At 49.4% G+C, this 15,250-nt stretch overlaps 1 protein-coding gene across 2 annotated transcripts in view; it reads left to right on the top strand.

Moving 5' to 3' along the window:
- The window catches only part of ATPCL (ATP-citrate synthase), a 117,735-nt gene that overhangs the window by 32,683 nt on the left and 69,802 nt on the right, over positions 1 to 15,250 (top strand). Inside the window, exon 1 of one of the 2 annotated variants that reach the window (XM_065445291.1) lies at positions 9,834 to 10,059. The exons of the other annotated variant lie outside the window; for it this stretch is intronic. The gene's annotated coding sequence lies outside the window, so the exon portion shown is untranslated. Of the gene's footprint in view, positions 1 to 9,833; positions 10,060 to 15,250 lie in introns of those variants that run through there. 2 annotated transcript variants of the gene reach the window in all.

Below are 15,250 nucleotides of genomic sequence, written 5' to 3'. Positions count from 1 at the left end.
CCTGTATTCTTCTTCTAGGGTTACGACGTCCCGGACCTTCACCTAAAGCAAAAACAAAAGAACAAAAACGAAAGTCGGAAATGCTGTGTTCATTTGACATCTTTCCCTTCGTATTTCAAGGTACCCAATCGAGCTCGGTCGTAGTCAACGTCCCCGCCTTTGCTTTAATATTCCTCTGTGTGCCGGTGTCGCTTTCGCATAACCGAAGCATGCGCAGTGTTCGCTGCAGAAGTTTCGCAGCCACTCCTTGGGCGGCGACTACGTTCTGCCGCGCGGGTGATCCGACCCGTTGTTCGGGCCTGTGGCGCGCTCGCGAGAGCGGCTGCCATTGTCCCTGGCTCCGTGGATTCGGCGCAACGACAGTCCTGTACCGCAGGGGCCTCGGCGCACGGCCCCGCGACACATGTGCGGTCACGCGTTCGTTCGGGCGAAAGAGCCAAGGCATCGACAGACGGAGGCTGTCACACGACCGAGCGACGGCGGGACTTGAAGGGGCAACAAAGAAATGTCCCCCGCAGGGGCGTCTGCGTCAGCAGGCGTTTGGTGTGTTGCGACACCACGTACCCGAGCACACGAGGGTTGGATCCTCCCGCGTGTAGCCGTGCGCGGCTTAGCCGTGTCTGGGGAAAGGGGGATCCTGGAGGTTGAGCCGATGCTGGGTGTCTGGACCTTTAAGGCCCCCCGGCGGAGGCAACACACCTCTTTGGCCTCTGCTTCACATAGACGGCACCTCCAGACTGACCCACCTGGAGGAAATCGGCAGTCGCCTTTTCCTGTCCCTCTATTCAATCTTTTGCTTTCCCTCTCGCTGTCTCTTCTTTCCTGTCTTCTTATCACTTCTTGTCACTTCCGAATTTCAAGGCGGCAAGGGTTAACCATGTGGGCGTGGCCTTCCTTGGTCATGGTTATATGGTTATAGCAGTTATGTATGGCTAGTGGTTCTTAAAACACTCCCATGTTGGGCTCCATGGTGGGCGGCCAGCTTAGCTGCCGAACGTATATGTAATTACATGGATAGAACCCCCTCTTCTGCAAAATCTGATCGGAGGCCGAAAAGGCACCGGACCGAAGTAATGAACTTCAGTAAACCTAGCGATAGCTTTACAAAATTTTTTGTCGTCACGTCTGAAACTGAACAAAAAATTCAAGACATGTCCCCTTTCCTCATTGCCAGGGCACTCAACGAGTGTATTGGTGATACCTACAAAGCAAAGAAAATGAATTCTGGCGACCTCTTGCTCGAAGTTATGACGGCTGAGCATAGCAGGCAGATTAAGAAATTTGAAAAGATCGGTGAGAACAGAGTGTCTGTTTCACCACATCGTACACTGAACTACGCGAAGGGTGTGATTTCAGATACAGAACTCCTAAAGTGCACAGACGAGGAAATCGAAGAAGCCTTGAGAGATCAGGGTGTTCTATGTGCAAGACGAATTAAATTTAGGAAAAATAACATTGAAACTCCGACCAAACACATTGTGCTGACCTTTAACTCCTTAACGCTTCCAAGTGCCGTTAAGGCCGCTTACCTGTACCTTAGAATAAGACCATATTTGCCCAATCCCCGCCGGTGTCAGAAATATGGCCACGGATCCCAGTCATGTCGCGGAAGAGCAACCTGTGCTAAATGCGGTCAACCAGACCATAGTGATGAAACGTGCGCAAGCGAGCTGTACTGTGCAAACTGCGCGGGTCAGCACGCGGCGTTTTCCAGATCTTGTCCTGAGTGGAAAAAAGAAAAAGAAGTGATTGCATTGAAAGTACGGGAGAACATATCATACATTGAAGCCAAAAAGAGAGTCGCATTTGCCGATAGAGGTACCTACGCGCAGGCTGTGCATAGAGGGCGTGCGCCGCCGATGGTGTCAGTTGGAACACAAGTGGAGCTGCAGGACAAAGTGTCAGCACTCCGGCCCTCCCCACCCAGTGAAAATACAGACGCTCGTAGCAAACCTCTCCCAGGAGGCCCAGAGGCTTCTGCTGGGGCTGACGTCAGTCAGCACGCGGTAGAGGCCACGAAGGTCTCACCATTGGTGCCGAAGGAGCGCTTTCTTTCCAAGAAGTCGGCACCTTCATCAAGCACCATCAACGATGAACGCCCAAAGGGCGATGATATGATGGAAGTGTGTCTGCCGGACACGAATCAAACAAAAGAGCCTACATCTGGTAGGCAAAAGTCGGGGATTCCCCCTGGAAAACACAAAGGGGGTAGACTTCCGGTCATTCCCCCTGCCAAGGAGACGTGACCCAAAGAAGCGTTTTAGCAAGTTTCTTGCTCATTTACATATGTCATCTTTGTCACCTTTTACATAGAATCTCTTCGTGAAGTACTTGATAGTCCACATCATCAAATATGGCTACTATTGTGCAGTGGAACTGCCGTGGTTTAAGAACTAATATAGATGACATTTACGATCTTTTCGAGGACGCTGAGGCTTGTTTGCAAGAAACTCATTTGAAAGGGTGCCATAAACAACCTCTGCGTCAATATGGCATCTTTCGAAAAGATAGGGAACAGTCTTCAGTCGCATCCGGAGGAGTCGCTATAGTGGTTGCTCAAGGAGTCCCAGTACGTGAAGTGAAGCTTAACACCAACCTAGAAGCTGTTGCAGTAAAGGTTCAGATAGAAAAAACAATAACAGTATGCTCCCTGTACTTACCACCAGGTAAGAATATCACAAGAAAAGAACTAGAAAATCTCGTGGACGAACTTCCAGAACCTTTCCTTTTATTGGGCGATTTTAATGCTCATAATAACATCTGGGGCAGTAGCCACACTGACGCAAGGGGCAAAATGGTAGAATAATTTTTAGACAACTGCAATTTGTACCTTTTTAATGATGGAAAGCCAACATATTTTATTGCTCAATCACAATATACTTCAAGCATTGACCTCTCCTGTGGCACGCCGTCACTTGCCGGGTTTTTTACTTGGGACGTTAGGGAAAACCCACGTGGCAGCGACCACTACCCTATTATACTCAAGCCGATCGACGCGCCTCCAACAATGCCAGCACGAAGACAGAGATGGAAGCTGGGTAAAGCAGACTGGTCTCTTTTTTTGGAAAGCTCCGAAATAAGGATTGATGATGTCATCGCACTCAATATTGACGACTTATGTGATGCGATAACCAAACAAATTTTAGATGCAGCTGAAAACTCCATACCACTCTCACAAGGGAAGCTTCCACGTAGACCAAAACCGTGGTGGAATGATGCGTGTGATAAAGCCCGTAGGAAACAAAACTGTGCATGGTCTCGGCTAAACAGGTACCCAACTTTCGAAAATTTATTGTTTTTTAAACAAAAGCGCAATGAGGCTAGAAGGGAAAGACGGATAGCAAAAAGAACATCATGGGTGAAATATGTGAGCTCTATAAACAGTCGCACAACAAGTAAATTAGTCTGGGAGAAAGTGAGAAAAATTGACGGTATTCATACAGAATACACGCTCCCTATATTTGACGAGGAAACGGATCTTCAAGGTCAAGCAAATGTACTTGGCGAGCACTTTGCTGAAATTTCGAGTGACGCTCACTACACGCCAGAGTTTCTTAAGATAAAGGCCACTGCAGAAAAGAAAGATCTTCGGGTATCACTGAATAGTACTGAGCCATATAACTGTCCTTTCACAAAAACTGAACTCTTCGATGCGATATATTTAGGGAAGAGCCATTCAGCAGGTCCGGACAACATACACTACGAAATGCTGCGACACCTACACATGAACACGTACGACACGATCCTTCACCTTTTCAACAGGTTGTGGGCGGAAGGCTATTTTCCAAAAGCATGGAAGAAGGCGTTTGTTCTACCATTTCTAAAACCTGGAAAACCACGCTCTGACCCTAACAGTTATCGCCCCATTGCCTTAACCAGTTGTTTAGGAAAAACTTTCGAAAGAATGGTTAACAGGCGGCTTGTGCACCTTTTGGAAAGTAACGGGTTACTTGATCAGTACCAGTGCGGCTTTAGAGTCAACCGCAGTACAATCGACCAATTAGTCCGGTTAGAAACAAAAATTCGTGAATCTTTCGTCCAAAGGCAATATTGCGTCTCCGTTTTCTTTGACTTATCAAAAGCATATGACACGACGTGGAGACATGGGATTTTAATTGACTTGAACAGATACGGAATAAAAGGGCGCATGCTTGGTATAATCAAAAGCTATCTGGAGGACAGAACTTTTCAGGTGATGTTTGGCCCAACTTTCTCCAACTGTTTTATACAGAAGAATGGAGTGCCGCAAGGTGGAGTATTGAGCGTTACACTATATTTTTAGTGAAGCTCAATTCGATAAGTACAGTTATTCCTTCTCTAATGTATTCTTTGTATGTCGATGACATTCAACTTTGTTTCTCCTCTTGTAGTATGGCTACTTGCGAACGCCAACTGCAGTTAGGTGTAAACTCTATAGTGCGATGGGCAAACGAAAATGGTTTTAAATTTTGCGCAGAAAAAACTATATGCGTACCTTTCAGTCAATACCGAAGGCTCACACCGGACCCAACATTACATATTAAAGGACAGCAAATCACAGTAAAGAATGAATACAAATTTCTTGGTATAATCTTTGACAAGAAACTCAACTTCAAAGCGCACATCGCTTATGCAAAACAGAAATCTCTCAAATCTATAAATTTAATAAAGCTCCTATCCCATCGATCATGGGGTTCAGATAGAATATGTCTGCTTCGCATATACAATGCAGTTGTCCGGTCTCAATTAGACTATGGATGTTTTGTGTACGGCTCCGCTCGAAAGTCCGCATTAGAGGTTCTTGATCCCGTGCATCTTCTTGGACTACGTCTGTGTTCCGGTGCGTTTCGTACGTCTCCTATACAAAGCTTGTATGCAGAAACCAACCAGTTGTCTTTGGAACACAGAAGACTATTTCTTGGAAACATGTACATAATGAGAGTACTGTCCTGTTCAACGCATCCTTGTAGACTACTATTTACAAGGCCGCGCTTTGAAATGCATTTTAGCAACAAACCAGCAATCATTCCTTCCTTTTTTATTAGGTACCAAAAGCTGAATGCGGACCTATGTTACAACGTAAGAAATAAATTCTTGCAAGATGAACCTTCTTTTGCTCCTTGGGAGATGAAACATGCGAAATGCGACTTTCGGTTAACAAAAAACAGAAAACAATTTTCACCAAGAGAGGCGTTACTAAGCGAATATTTAGAAATCGAATCAGAGTATAATTTTGGCATGAAATACTTTACAGATGGATAAAAAGCAATGGCAATGTAGGCGCTGCAGTGACATCACATCAATTTGAAAAACAAATCAGACTTCCAAATCAGGCTACTGTCTTTACTGCAGAACTTCATGCCATCTCGTTAGCTCTTGAAGACATCCTGAAAAGAGGAACTAATCAATCTGTTATATTTAGCGACTCCTTGAGCTCTCTTCAAGAGAGAGAGAGATGCAAATGAAAGGAAGGCAGGGAGGTTAACCAGACTTAAAACGTCCGGTTTGCTACCCTGCACTAGGGTAGCAGGGTAGCAGGGTAGCAGGGTAGCAAGGTTACCATCTAGAAATAATCTAGGTTACCATGTAGAAATAATCTGCTGAAGAAAATACAAAATCAATACACAAAATGCCACATGAGAGCTTTAAATGTCACTTTCTGCTGGATTCCTAGTCATGTAGGAATTCCCGGCAATGAAAGAGCAGATTTTATGGCAGCCCGTACCAAAGATTTGGAGCTACATGATGTTGGCATACCTTGGCAAGATTATAAAGCCACTTTAAGAATAGCAGTTGAGAAACAATGGCAGAAAGTGTGGGATCAAGAAAAACTTAACAAGCTTCACTGCATTAAACCTATTTTACGAGAATGGCGCAGTTGTCGCCACAGACAAAGATTTTATGAGGTTATATTATGTCGCTTGAGAATTGGTCACACAAGGCTGACACATAGTTACTTAATGAATAACAAACAACAACCAACATGCCAACATTGCGGTGAAATTTTAACCGTGCTACACTTTTTAATGTGTCCTGGCTTAGAAAAATGGAGGCAAATATATTTTAAGATCTTTTACGAGAAAAGAATCCCTATCCATCCCATGTTTTTATTGAGTGATGAACCACTCGTGCCATATGAAGATACTTTTAACTTTTTAAAAGCCACGGGAATTCTACAAGAACTATAGCAAATTTAAAGTTTTATATTTTTACTTGGCCATTTACACAATTTTACAGCATTTGAAGAAATAAGCTAATCCGAAAAACATGTGTTTGGCGCATTATAGTCTGCACGGCTGCTGCGCCATAAAAATCCCAAATCATCACAACAAAGAAATGTGCGCCCGTATAGCCAACCGCTAATTTCTCGTAGCCGGTGTCACCACACGTAGCGGTTATGCAGGACTTCGAAGGTCTCAAACCTCCCGGAACGGCAGTCTGCAACGCTGCCCGGGTAACGTCTGTCCGAGGCACAGCGGCTGGTCGGTGTAGAAATAACACCTTCCGAGCATTACAGGATGAAGGGGAATATGCTGCCGGTATGCTAACGGAAAATGTATCTTTCTGTCAGATTCGGCTTTCCGACACTCCAGGAGGACATAATTAAATCGGCGGCGACTAAAAATCGCCGGATGCCACGCATATGCGGGAATCGCGTATAAGGGAAGCTGTCGTTGTCTGCTGAAATCCGCGCACTTCTGTGCATCCCAGTGCACGCTCTGGTCCCCTGTGCTTCTTACTCGGTTGCTTCTGTTGCCGACTCGTTCGCGTTGTGCGTGCCCCTGCACACCCAGTGGCCCAAGTTCTACACCGGGCAACACAGCCGCAAAGTGGGGCGAAGGTGCAAATAAAAGAATGCCTCTTTCCTGACGCGTGTTTTCTTCCGGCACGAACCAGCCGTTTCACGTTCTAGTGCCATCCGCTCGTCCGAACTCGTGTTGGCGCTGTCAGCCCGTAGCCGTTGTATGGAGCGGCGCACGTCGCTTCACGCCGCTTGGTTCGAGGTGGTGCCTGTCGGAATGGTGGTGCGTGTCTCGTTACGACCGGTGTTCAGGAGTTTGGCGAGCCACATCGGCAGGTGTGGGTGAGGCACTTCGGCAAGTCTGCCTGTAAGAAGAGAGTGCGACCTTGTGCGATGGCGTGCTGCGGGAAAGCCGGTGCAGACCGCCCGAGTGTGAACGTCGTACTCGATGAGAAGGGCCCACGTAATTCGGCGCGAAGGTGGCGAAAATCGCCGCTGATCTCCTCGGTTTTGGTGCGGGAGATAGTGTTCGCTCTCGAAGCGCGTTTTCCTTGGCGCACGCGCTCCCCCTGGCAGCCGAATGAGCCGTCGCGGCAGTGGCGGCGGCGCTTGCGCTGCCGGGGTCGTCGCGTCGACCGCGTTGCGTTGGGGCGAAATGCAAATCGGCTCGTGTACTTGGATTCGAGGGCACGTTAAAGAAGCCCAACCGGTCAGATATAATCCGTAGTCCGTCACTACGGGGGTGCCTCGCAATCGTGTCGTGGTTTCGGGCAGGTAAAACCTCGCGATTTAAATATCCGACCCTAGCATATGCCTCTCGAGTTTCGAGAAAGGTAACAATGCACCGGTTTGTTAGGGCGCTGGCGCTGCTAAGAGACGGCGGTATCCGGTGCTAGCTAGCGTTCACGTTTCGACGCTGCGGATGCTCCGCTTGCCCTGTTGAGAAAGTAAGAAGAAAAATAAATGGGAAAGAAACGTGACGGGAAGCCTGTTCTGTCTCGATAAAATCCGTAGCAATCTTCAGCCACTTGCGAAATATGAAAAAAGAAGAAATGCTAAAAGGCCGTTCTGCCGAGTTCGCAACAGTAGTCGCATGCCGCTTTACAACTGTTCGTGCAGGGTGTCTACCAACCGGGAAAACCGAGAAAACCGGGAATTCTCAGGGAATTTGAACAGTCTGGAAAAACTCAGGGAAAACTCAGGGAATTTGTGCTTCCATCAGGGAAAATTAGCTGCAACTTTATTGAAAGGGAACGAAAGTCGTGTTAATGCTGGTTCCAGTAACAGAGGAATCGCAACGAATCGTCATTGACGCCGTGTCATCGGCACGATGTATTGCCAGAGTAGTTAACGGCCGATTTTCTAGACGCCCGATTTTTCGGACATGCCCGATAATTTGCACGGTTTTGCGGCACCACCACGTACTCCATATAGTCAATGTATACTGCCCTGACTGCAGGTCTGAAATGGTATTAATCAAAGCCGCCACCGCCGCTATTGTGATTATCTCGCCGCCTCGAACCGGCACTCTCGCAGGCAGATCCGCTGGCAGCCGTAACCACCACCGCGGCAACGTTAGGCCTAGCTGCTTCTATGTTCGCTATTAAGCTTCTTGCCGTGCGGTGCCGTGTTTTTCATTGAAAGAATTCGCCGCTATCACCAATGGCACCGACTCCGCCTTTGTAATCCTCGCGATTGGCTTTGAAACTCGCAGAGCACAGCGCGTTGCGTAATGCCAGTCTCCGAAAGTTAGCTTCGCCTCAGTACACTAGTGTTAGGCGGTGAAGCATAACAAGTGTGGGAAGGGGGCAATTGTCACGGGACATAGTATGTATTCCTTAATTACACATGCGTGCACCCCGTCTCCTGTCACAGTACAAGCCCTGATATGCCTAATAAGCGTACTGGCAGGCCTTCAGAGCTTTTTCAGACTTGCCTGTGGTAATTTTAGCCCTTAAAGGCAGTTAAAGACATGCATTAATTTTTTTCAGACTGCCCGTTTTTTTTTCGTTTTTTTTTGTGGCCCCTCGGAAATCCGAAAAATCAAATGTTGACTGTACAACTGACCAAGAGGATGCTTCAGATGATCCATGTGGTGAAAGCGTGGTAGAAGGAGGATGAGAACAGAAAGGACTGACGCACTGAGGAATTAACGGGAAAGGAATTGCCGGCGCCTTTTTGAAGGAGCTTGAGCTAAAATAACTAAGTGTTGGTTGACGCTGAGACACAGGTGACCCTCATCCAAACCAGAATAAATTGTTTAAGCAGTGAAACCCAACACTGAGATGTTTTGTACGGGCTGAGAGTATGTCAGGACAGTTGAGGTTGACTTTCCAGCTGCTGAGAGAGAACCTTAATAATTAGTTGTGACAAAGTTCAGGACCTCATACAGATGAGCTTGCTATCAGTTGATGGAAATAGCTGATATTAAAAAAATATTTACTTATGTATGCATCTCCTTTTCATTCGTATTTGAAAATGTTCGACTCAATTTGGAATGGGCTTTACCATTTCTTTCTCTGTGCATTTTACACCTTCCTTCTGTTTTCTTTTTAAATAAAATAGATATTACTCCTTACTATTCAAACTGGATTAAGTCTCTTTTTTTTGTTTCAGTATGCTTACTAGAGAGTGACAGCATCGGGCAACGTGGTGTTGGCCTGTCTTGACATAAAACAAAGTTCTGGCTCATTCAGGGAATTTCGCAAAGGTGCTCAGGGAAAACCTGGAAAACTCAGGGAATTTGGAAATGTCAACTTGGTAGACACCCTGTCGTGGCTTCACAAACAAATTCAACAAACAAAATTCCACCTGACATAGATGCTCGCAATGGCGGCCTGCAAGCAGCCCATCAATGAACGCCCCGTCGCAGCCCTCTCTCCACCGCCCCACAAACTTGTTTTCCAGTGCTGGCGCGCGCTACTCGCGCTTCCCGGGGTTGTTGCCCCGTCGGCTCGGCTGGGCGAGCGCGCGCAGCGTCACTGATGACGCGGTCGTCGTGCGCCGTGACGTCATTGGGCCCTCCCGAGTTGGCGCGCGCGCGCCCCGCGAACTTCCTCACCGCGCTCGCTGACCTTCGGTAGACGTCGCCGCCGCGCTCCAACGGAGAAGAGGACACAGCGCGCGGGCAGTGTGCTTCGCTGTCCGATTATACCGAGCACGCGGTGAAGGGAGTCCCGTCGCTTGCCAGCGTGTGCTTCGAGGAACGTGCGGCTTCTATGCGAGCGAGGAAACGTTGCGTCTCGAATTGCCTCGCGATTTGTTGTTTCTCCACGCGAACAGTCGCCGGTGTTAGCAGGCTCGGTGTAGGATTTGACTCATCCGTTCGACATCTAAAGGTAAGGACTTGCGGTTTAATTGGACACTGAGGTTGTCGGCCTTTCTTTTTTTTTTGACGAAATTGCGTTGCCTTGCTGAGCGCGAGATCGCAGGTTCCGTTGCGGATTGTCGAAACACGTGACGAAAATAAGTTTCTGCGCCCATGTGCTACCAATGTCAATTGGGGGCATTCATAACGCAACGCTTCACTGAAGCAAAGTTTCGATTTGCAAAGTTGCGAAGCCATTCGCAGTGAGAAAGACGAAGTTTAGGCACACTCATCTACTGCCAATTGGCTGTTTGCTGTGAGTATAGGTATCGTGTCTTAAGGAGCGTCGTCATTCCCACGCTGACTGAGCCGCCGCGCGCGTTTCGTAATACGGGGAAGCGGCGGAGCACGCTCTACTAATAGTTGCTGGAGCCTGTGCTTTCAGCGAGCACCCTCACTCGGCATACGAACGGCGGAAGCGCCATGTCGTGACGCGTGAAAAACGAAGGAAAGCTATACGCGGGTCCCATGCACTGCGGGAATCGATGTAAGCGAAGATTTGTGTTCCGTTTACTTTGATTGACGATAGTTAGCGGTGATCTTGGCGGCGAATGTTTAGCTTCAGCGTTTAGTCGAGTACGAGAGTGGCGGGTCTACGTTGAACGTTACCTTGCATGCACCACTGCGGTTTGCTTAGTCACAGAACACACAAGCAGTAATATTTGCTTAAGACGTTGTGTGCCATTTTTCATACTCTCCGAGAGGGTTGAGCATTATCACTACCGTACGACGGCTGCCCGCTGCGTATACTATAGTAGTGTTTGCTTGCCTTCTGACGTCATCATTTACCTGTTCCGCCCTCTCATCTGTATGGGAAGTGGGATCGAGGAGTCGCAAGGCTGTTATTCACTCGCTTCGCGACTGCGTCGGTTCTACCCGTTTTCTGGCTCCTCTCCCCCCTTCCCTTTACTATTCTATATACTTCCCCTGTGGCCGGTTGCAGTTAACAGAAACGTAAGCGCTGCAGCTTCTGCAATGTTTTCGCGGGGGGTCACGCATAATTGTAGCCGTCAAGATTGTACGCTGGTGACGCCCAGGGGGCTCCAGAGGGCTTTGTGCACATTGGACGCGTTGCGAAGGTGCAAACGAGTTTCTCGCGTCACCTTTCCTCTTTGCCACTATCCTTCCATGTATGTACACGCTTTGAACCAACCCCCTACGCGGCGTGCAAGACAGCCACTGCAGCAGCAACAACAGTGAAGCTTCGCTTTAAAAAAACTGACCACCCACCGTGTAGTATTGTTTTTAACCGGCTCACCCTTGATCCGTCCAATCGCGTTTATTTGCCTGCCGCCTGCCGTCGTACATGGCTGTGAGCTGTTGTACTCCAGCTGCCTGAGCGTTTTTCAGGCCTCCGTGCCTCAGTGAATGCACGGTAGTGAAATGGTGGGCGCGGACTCACTCATTGCTCACTGTAGTCTCTTTGTATGCTGTAATGCGCGATAACAAGCGTTATATTAGGTACCAACGCTCCGAGTTTCAGATTTGCAAGGCGATCGTTCACGTTCTATTTGCTCGGTAGGTAGCGGGTGCTAATAATAGCACTTGCCACTGGTGGCGTGTGTAGCCCAGGTTGGCCGAAGCAAAGGTCCGGACTCAGCTTCGCGCATGTTCGCCAAAGCCTGGGCCAGGGCGTGAGCTTTACTCATCGCAGATGTGGTTGAAGCACTTTTTCACGTTCTGTGCCCGTTACGTTTAATAAAATTATTCACGTTTTCATTTCACGATATATTGGCTTGCGCGTACAATCTGTCTCGTGCGGCGCGTTGCAAACGGAGCGATCTGTGGCGTGACTGCTGCGCTAATCGGGAGTTCGCGAGAGTCAGCGCGTCGGCGTGATTCACAGCAGCAGCCGCCGCAGATAGACTTCCGCTTATGCAGCGCTTTTTCATACAGCCGACGCGCGCTAGTCTGGCGCCATCTCGTAGCCATCGTCGTCGCAAACTCCTCTGTCTTGTTCGGCAATGCGGTTTTCTTACGGTTTCGCCATGACCTCCTCGGCTTTCCGCCTCATTACGGTTACGCTGCACCCCCTCCTCCGCTTTCCTCCTTGTGCTCGTTTCGTTATCGCAGTCTTCCGTATGCCACTGCGCTCCGCGTTCGCTTTCGTCCTTTGCCGTGTTCGTTCGTTCGCTCGCTCTGTTACGAGGGGCGACGTCGACGTCCGCCTCAGGAACGGGCGCCGAGGAGCTGCTTTCTGCAAAAAGAAAAAAAAATGTTTGAGTGAGGTGCGCGTTAGTGCTGCGGTGCTGGCGCACTATAATCTCACTGTAGCAAGGATTAAGCGGTTCTAAGAGCGGTCCGGTTCGGCGTCAGAGCCTCGTGCGTCATGAGCGAGAAGCAAATCCTCCCTGTGAGCAGCAAGAGCAGGGACCGAAATGGACAGTCCACTAGGTGGACTCGTACGGAATACCAACTGCCCCCAGGACTCTGCCCACTGCGTGCAGCTGTTGACATCATCGAAGACAGTGCAGCGGTGGGCACTCTACAGGCGCATGCGCGCTTGTAACCTCTCGACTTGCATCTATAAGGCGTTTGCGCTGTGTTTTGTGCGCGCCACGCAAGTCCCGATAGCGCCGGCAGGCACTATAGAGCACACAGGGACGGCTTGCAGGAGCATTTAATAACTAATATAATGACGAATTTAAGGGCGCGTTCTTAAATGAGCCCTATAGACAACTCCTAGTCCGCACAAGAACGCGTTCTTAAATTCGTTATTACTTTCGTGATTAAATGTTCGTGCAGGCCGCCCCCATACGAAGATGTCGGTAATAAGGAGTCATTCTTGAGAAGCTAACGATGGCCGTTGTGAGAGCCTGCTGCTGTTCCAGTAAAGCACTTCAGAGCTGAAGGAATCGCTCAAGTCTGTCGTTTATTCTTTTTTTTCGATTACACCTCACTACTCGGTAAGCGCCTGTTCTGTCTTTAGTTTCCTGCACTTTCTCTATGGCGATGCGCCTTCCTCGGGCAACGAATCCCGCCATCTCGCTCAGCAGACGACGTCGGGCGGCACATATCTGGTCGTTCCTGGATGCATTGCAATCTCAGACGCCCGTGTACTCGCCGCACTCGCTGCCAAGCGTGAGGTTGCTCGCTCCACTTCTGTGTGGCATTCCGACGGTTTTTGGTGAAAACGCACGCACACGCACACACACATAAACATGCGCCAGTTTGTCCAGATTTTGTGAAGTACGCGTCAAGAGCCGTATGCGTTGATGTCGATTCGCCGTACGACGTCCGCGTAGTCGGCCCGTTTTCTTTCTCATTCCTTTCGGACGCGACGCCTCGGCGCATATACGGGCAACGTTTCCAGCCTCGTCCCAAGGTCGTTGCCCCGCAGTGCATTCCTCTCACTCTTCGCGGCGCTAAGCGGAGTCCCCGTTGCGCACTGGGCAACCAGGGCACTGGCGAGGATCGTAGTTGCGCACGCAGCCCGCGTAATTTCCAGACTCTGCTCGTGCCTCTATTGGCCTCGAGCTCGACCACTGGAAACGCTGGCGCCACCGTCGTCGTGACGTGCTATTAGGGATCACGCGGACACAGCGGCCGCGTCGGCTGCTTCGGGAGCGCCGAAGCGAGCTGAAAACGAGAGTTTAAATTCCCTCGTACGCTGCGGTCCTCATTTAGTGGCGAGATTTTCCCGCTTCGAGTGTCTCCTTTACAACGCTTGAAAGCACTTCAATGGGTAGTGGCTGCCTTTGAAGGCGCGCAACATGGTAGGCTACTGCTCGGTGCCGCAGTGCCGGACTTCCGCAACGGAGCCCGGTGTCAGCCTTATTCACACGTAGCCGCAGGACAAGAAGCTGCGTGAAGCTTGGCTCGCGAAGCATAAAACCGGCAAACAGCCATCGGCTACAACTCGGGTATGCAGCAAGCACAGCCGCGAGGAAGATTCTGCTACAGCGCCGGGCCTGCGATGTTCGGAAAACGCGCACTGAGACGCTCGCCCGAGTCCGCTGCCCGACCAATGTCATGACGGTTTGGTCGATGCCATAGATACTGGCAAGTTCACTGGCGTGGAAAGGGAGCGGTAAGAAGCACATTTAAAAAAAGCATGGCCTATGGTCATGTTTGTGTTATGAATTAACACACTGGATTACAAGAAAGAAGCAGCGGGAAATCGCACGCTGAGAACACCGATAAACGTACAGTACGACGCAACTGAGAAACAATATTGAAACGGCCAAGAATCTAGAAAAAAAGACTGAATCGTCGCGACGGCATATCAGTCTCCGTAGGCGTCGAAGTCTCTACAATGAAATTATTTTTGAACAGTTCTGATAGCGCCCACGCAACAATGGTTGCTTGTATACTGTCAAATGCTCATATTCTGCGTTCTAAAGCTCATGGCACGGTGCGAAAACGCGCACGCGGCGAAAGCGAAACAGTGCGCGGACAAGCATGCAGACACGCAGTCGGTCGCTGCGAATCTGTGCGATCGCTGCATTGGGGGTTAATTCTATTACGCTCCATTTAGTTAAACAAACACTATAAAAGCATATTTCACATAGTTTGCTCTCGGCGTTTACCTACCTTTCACGCAAGAAGCCGGTTCGGGAGACTCTATCGCGGCGACCGCGCGCCGTGGCGTTTACTGTACGTATTCGGTAAAGAGATAGCCTCTGTAAACGATTCTGTGCTTTCAGTTTGCCCAAGATTATTATTTGAACAGTAAAAGGTTCTCTCGTTTCGAAAGAACCTGCAGAAATGTCCGGGAGAGCTCGCGCGTGGTGTTTCCAGTGAGCGCTGACAGCAAAACCTACGAGGAGCGCGCCGCGTGATCCCTCATACTACGCCAGCGAGGCGCTTCCGATAGATGGCGACTCCGTAACTCCTCGCCGCCAATAGCACGTTTTCCGATCGTACGTGCCTGCGACCCTACGGGTTTCCTGCCGTTAACCATTCAACCGGATTTTGTGACCACTGGGCGCGCTACTGGTGTCGTCCTGTTATCCTTGTCAGGTGTGGTTTCGCACGTCTAACCTTTTTCTTTTAGCCTCGAGCCGTCCCGCGGGCACGTTATTCGTTGTTGACGTTGCTCCTACAGCTGGTTTTAATAACCCGGATCGCCTGCGTCGCGATCGACTGCGATCTGTCGTTTTGAACGCCATATTTCCGTCGATGCGCCGCGTGATCGTGCCGCAACCCCAGCGAACCGCGTT

Source organism: Dermacentor albipictus, chromosome 1 (assembly GCF_038994185.2).
Source record: "Dermacentor albipictus isolate Rhodes 1998 colony chromosome 1, USDA_Dalb.pri_finalv2, whole genome shotgun sequence".
NCBI classification, from domain to species: Eukaryota; Metazoa; Arthropoda; class Arachnida; order Ixodida; family Ixodidae; genus Dermacentor; species Dermacentor albipictus.
Note: the sequence above shows the minus strand (reverse complement) of the source record. Positions and strands in the feature narration are given on the sequence as shown.